This window comes from Typopeltis vanoorti, chromosome 26, assembly GCF_054136105.1.
Source record: "Typopeltis vanoorti isolate ZY-2024b chromosome 26, IOZ_Tvanoo_1.0, whole genome shotgun sequence".
In the NCBI taxonomy this organism is placed as follows: domain Eukaryota; kingdom Metazoa; phylum Arthropoda; class Arachnida; order Uropygi; family Thelyphonidae; genus Typopeltis; species Typopeltis vanoorti.
In genome coordinates, this window is record NC_143574.1 from 4,506,375 (window position 1) to 4,512,374 (window position 6,000).

Genomic DNA, 6,000 nt, shown 5'->3' on the forward strand with positions numbered 1-6,000 from the left:
TAGCGAATGTGCACTCATACAACTTCATTAAATATTTTATCAAGTAAAGCACATCATAATTGCCACCGACTATCTCTCGCTTTTTTAATCATGCTGTCTTTATTTTATCCAAGATGCCTGATTATTTTTTGTTCATAGTTCGCTTAAAAAAACCATATTCGAACAATGAGATTTGCTTCTTTGATCATTTTAAAAGTGGTCTACAAAAGACATAAATACTTATACATAATTATTGTACTTGTTTGAGTTACCATTAATCGTGTATAGGTATAAAGGATGTAAATAAGTAATTTATGAGTACTTATTTACGATGTCCTTCAGTCTGAAAAAAAGCCAGATTTAATCTAGGACACAAAGAACACTTATAACAGTTTTTCAACTATGATAGTGAATAACCTGGTTTCATACGATGATAGTAAGGTCCCTTCCATGAATTTATCAACCCGCAAAACAGGCATACTCTCCAGAAGAACGCATCCCATTAACAGACAATCAAACCAATAACGAAATACTAGCCTTATACTATTCACAGTTGCTTCTGTCATCATTCCCATCAAACCGATCATGTCCTTTATAAGCTAAATGCTAATAAAACAAAGTATGCTTCTAGGGGAAAAAAACTCACGGTTTTGTACTTCACATCATTAATTATGATTAGAAATTTTGCTGATCTTATTTATTAATATGAAGTACAAAATCACAGGCTTATTTTTAGTGGCATACTTCGAAGGTTAACGCTTCTTTGTGTTAATGTCTGATACAAGTTACGTGTTAATTAAAAGAAATTATGAGTTCATGGATGAGATCAATTTATTTATATGAAACCAATACCGTAGTTAAAGGAAAACAAATTACAAAATAATGATGATTTACAGGACCTTAGTAACTTGGATGGTTTTTTTTTATTATTATTTCATTATTTTTTAAACAAACGGAAATGAGTAAACTAATTTTTGCTTTCAAAGTAGAAGAGACAGCGCCCTCTTTTTCCAAGTCTTTTACAATTTCAGTAACATGGTTTCTGTGTTTAAAGCATATGACATTGCTTCCGTTGAAGCAATAATATTGTTATTCAAGGTAGGATCTGTATTTAAATATATTTATGACAAAACTAATTTAACTGAGTGCAAAGTAAATAGGAACAGTTTTTTTCTCTCTGTACATTAAAACTGTTTAGTTAGTTTGTTTAAGATGGATGTGACAAATACTAACGACAATAATTTATGTCGTAAAGAACGATATAGATAATTAATTGTTCTGTAGCCACTCAAACTTTCTTCCAGGTCAACTTTTCGCAATTATGTGAACTGTCAACGGGTGGGAGAATTATAGATGGTAAGGGGAAAGTTCTAAAATTGAAATATTCTGGGAGGGGAGGGAGAAAAAATACTAACGCGGTATTTTAGTTCCTTATGCGCCAATGCACTTGCTCAAATACTATTCTAAACCAGTTGTCAGGAATATTTATTGGAGCCATAACAGCTAATAATAACAACAACAAAAGTAAAAGTAAACCTATTTTATGATTTAAAATATGAATACATTCAAGCGTACAGAATCAAACCGTACTGGAAACGGCATAAATTTAAAAAATAATAGTTAAAAAAACCCCGTGGGATTTAATTTTGAATTTATGAATAAGTGTAAAGTAGGAAGAGGAGTTTTTTTTTTTTTTTCATAGAAAACATAACCATTCATGTTTATGTTTTCTACGAAAATAGAAACATAAACATGTATATTTCGTAGATTATATTTTATTTTTTCTTTGTTTCAAAGAGTTTAATGTGGAACAGCGGTGGCCGGTGAAAATTTTAAGTGAGGTAATAATAATAAAAAAATCCATATATACAAAAATAAATAAATAAATAAATAAAAAATTCTTTTTTTCCTAATCAGTAACCAATTTATTAATAAATAAGTTTACATATTAAAAAATTGCTTTATTAAAAATATTTCACCCTCACTACGAACAAACACCAATAATTTGTTTCGTAATCTAAAGTGTTAATCGAACAATTCCAGTTATTAACTATTCAATCACTGTCAAAACATAAGCTGTAACCTTTAACATGTTGTATTGCATTCATATAATGTTGTAAGCATTGTTATTATTTATAAACACAAACAAAATTTAATTTTTTCATTTTTTCCTTGGGGGTGTGCAGGGTCGCAGTGCTTATGTACGAGCCGCCACTGATGTACAGAAACGTGCCATTGCTATTAGTTAAAAGAAGCACTGTATTTGTTTATGCTGTGTAATGAATGTTAGAGAGCAAATATATTATTCTATATATATATATAAAACCCCATTAACCAAAAGTAGGAAATAAAAAAGCTGCAAAACTTCTACAGAGGTATACCATTTCTCATCTCTTTTTTATGCATGCCAATCATCATTTTCATTGTATTATTTTAAAAGCACTTTCTTTGGGTTAATTTCTTATTTTGTTTTACTTTTAATGAGTTTATAATCATTCAAATAATGTAGTACTGGTTATTTATTCGCCTAGAAATTTTGTACAAGATAGCAAAGAATTTAAGCATCGGTTTTCTATACGTTTATTTTTATTGAGTATTTCAATCTTATTTATTTACATCGGGATACTGACCGCTCACAATATATAATAATAAATTATTAGTAATTATTATTATTATTAATTATTAATAATAAAGAATTAAATGGATAACAACTATAAAGATCAACTCCGGATAACAAGCATAGTGACAGCATACCAGCCATGCAAGAAACAGAGACTCCTGGAGGTTGTTGTGGAAACAGGGAAGACTCAACCCGTCCTCGACGGGTTGAGTCTTCCCTGAGTAATAACTGTAGTAATAATTTATTACTACATTTCTGTAAAATGTCCCTTGAAATATGACGTATTTTATTTTATTTTCTTCTACCTATTATTAATCTGTTACTGGTTAACATAATTTTGCCCTACATCAATGTTTTTGGTCCGTGTTTTCTTGCCCATATTATTCTCGTATCTTTAAATAATTGTCACTTTTCATTTTTAGTTCAGTATTGTTTATCGACTACTTTCTAGTGTACCCTCTATACTCACATCATTTAGTCGCTCTTTGGCCTTTGACCTTTATGTTATACAAAAGCGCCACCTTTAAGTTTTTTTTTTTTTTTTTTATTATCAACGTTACGTAAAGACACGAAACTTACCCGACAATCTTTTCTCCACCCACATCTTCCACCAAGGTTAAAAGATATCCAGAGCAAATTTCCAACCTCTGTCACCACTTATATGAGATTTTTTTTTCCTTCTACGCAACACAACCCAAGACACCATGACTATACCCCTCACTACATGTTCACTAGTTGTCTTCCTCCTTCAGCTGTCGTTTCGTATAGAGTTGCATCATCATCCTCATTGGAAGGACAAAATAGCTACGAAATAGTATCAGAACAGTAGACTTTATCAACGTATACGTAAAATAACTGCTGATTTCTAGACTATTATCAGTTCCAAACCACTCCACAAACACACCTTGATAGGGCTTGGGGTCAGAATCCAATCACCTGGGGCAGAGAGTGTATACTTGCTCACTTAATCACTCGGTCTTAGAGACATCCCACGAAATAGTGTAAGTATACTAGTCCCTACCTCCTTATCACACAACTTGGTTAACATTTGGGAAAAGTGCCATAGAACCGGCGCTCTTGCTACTACTGGCGCTCATGTGCTGGCGATTTAAAATTAACTTTTCAGCCTCGTTCGCTTTTACTCTCGAGGCTACTAACCACCCCCCTTGGCACCACTAAGGGACGCGCCCTCTGCTCTTTGAACGGTACCGAATAGAAAACGCAGGTCAGAATTTGGGTACGATAGTTTTATAACAGTACGTACCCATGAAGAACAGCAAAGCTTTGTGTTTAGTGTTGTCGTAAGTGTGTGCGATGGATCACTTTCTGTGCATCAGGCGAATTCATTGAAAAACGTTGAGCGCTAAAGCAATGACAATAAAACGCAAAGGAAAAAGTCAAGTCCCGAAATTTTGGAATATTAGGTTCCTGACATTAACTGTAACGAAAAGTGTGGGATGCTTTGCCCATTGTGGATATCTAAATGAGAGCACTACAACATAGTCATAGAACAATATAGGTTAGATTAAAAATAAAAAAAAACGGATAATGTACGTAAATTAAGAGAGCTATTATCTCTAATGCAGAATAATATGATTTGATAACAATTTTGTGCACTTTCAGTAAATTATTCTCTGAAAATTATACATATAATTTTCAGACTTCATCCTATATCATGGCAGCTTTTTTTTTTTAAATGTGTCATGATATTCCAAATAAATTTATTTCATTTTTGTTACGATTATTACTAGTATGAAATACATGCAAGGTAGTAGGACTTTGCACACCATCGATGTCAGGATAAAAATTGAATTCTCAACAGAAAAATGGCGTTTTCAAGTTGCTGTAGGTTAGATATGAGTCAGCTACGCAATGAGCTTCAGAATATTGTGGCTCTGCAGGTTACTCGAATAAATACGTGGCTGAGAGTATCTTCAGTAAATGGAATGTATTAGAAATTATTTGGCAATAAAACAACTATTGAAAATAAAAGCATTATATCCTACGAATAAACCATTCCCAGAAGAAATGGCTGCCAAATATTTGTCTAGGACCTCCTTGAATTTGTTCAGAATACCTACAGCCACATCAAGTTCGCAAACTTTATCCTATAGTTGAGAACTCTTTCATTAAAAAAATATTTTACCAACCGTAAGCTACAGCAACCCTTAATTAGTTTAAAACTATGTCCCGTCGTCCAAGATTTTCGGGTAAATATAAAAAATATCCCCCCTCCCCTTTTTTTTCCAACTTGTTCATTCTCTTATGTGCTTTATACGTTCATTAAATCCCCCTCTGGTTCTCCTTGTCCCTAAGATTCGCAAACTGCAAAAAAGAAATATTTCTCTATAAGAGTAACATTGACGTTTGGCATAGCTGGCCATGTACTTCTTGGTCTACTAGCAAAGCTCCAGTTTCTTACTATACCTTTCACAATTTTGGTATAGTTTTCTCATTTAGACATTTTATTTAATTGTCTATATTAATACTGATAACAACTAACAAATTAATCCAAACAAGCCGAATTTTGTCCCGTTTTTGCTGTTGGTTTGGTTTTTGTTTCAATTCACAATAACTTTGGTTGAGTGGTGCGTGTTTTAGCTGTCTCCATGATGTTTGTTAATAGTGTTGTGCGTTTTTAAAAGGGTAAACAAGTTCAGATTCATAGTGTTTTCATTTCGTGTAGCTATGAAATGGATACATCTCTAAGAATACGCTCATAAATATGTACTCTTTCTCAACACACATCCGTGACTCAAAGACAAATTTCCAGTGAGTGTGGTGTTCGATTGGGTACTATTAATGCGATTTTAAAGAGATTTAGGGAGATAGTACTTTTTCTCCTGACATTAAAGGAAAATGTGGGAAAGAAGAAACTGCATTTACTCAAGATCGTTTACCAGTTAGGAAAGTGAAATGAATCCGAGATTATCTTATGTAGACGTAAACAGAGATTGGCAGTTAATGGAATTAATGTTTCTGACATGACAGTTCTGCCGAAGATTGTTGGAAGCAGGGAATTGACGAAGGCTATGCAGAAAAAGAGGCTCCATTGGGCAAACGTGTACAAAGATTGGACTGCTGAGAAGTGGAAGAAGGTCATATTCTCAGATGAGAGTCATTTCTTTTTCTAAGCAGAGCGAGCACCCTATGTTCACAAATCGACTGAGAAGACTTCTCTCGCCCACCTTCAAGAAGCTCCTAAACACCCGGATAAAAAGATGTTCTGGGGTTGTTTTAAACATGATCACTTGTGCCTGTTGACAGTATGATGAAAAGTGACCAACACATAAAAATATTAGAGAAACGAGTGGTCCCACAGATCCAGAAAGACAAAGAACTCATCTTCCAACAGGATCTCGCTCCATACCACACTTCGAAAAAAAAGTGAAAGAGTTCCT

At 33.4% G+C, this 6,000-nt stretch overlaps 1 protein-coding gene across 2 annotated transcripts in view; it reads right to left on the bottom strand.

Annotated features, from left to right (window-relative positions):
* Positions 1-3,620, bottom strand: part of LOC150092280 (uncharacterized) — a 63,246-nt gene extending 59,626 nt beyond the window's left edge. For both annotated transcript variants that reach the window (XM_090414923.1, XM_090414924.1), the window contains exon 1: positions 3,179-3,620. The gene's annotated coding sequence lies outside the window, so the exon portion shown is untranslated. The remainder of the gene's footprint in view (positions 1-3,178) is intronic.
* Positions 3,621-6,000: the final 2,380 nt, after the last annotated feature.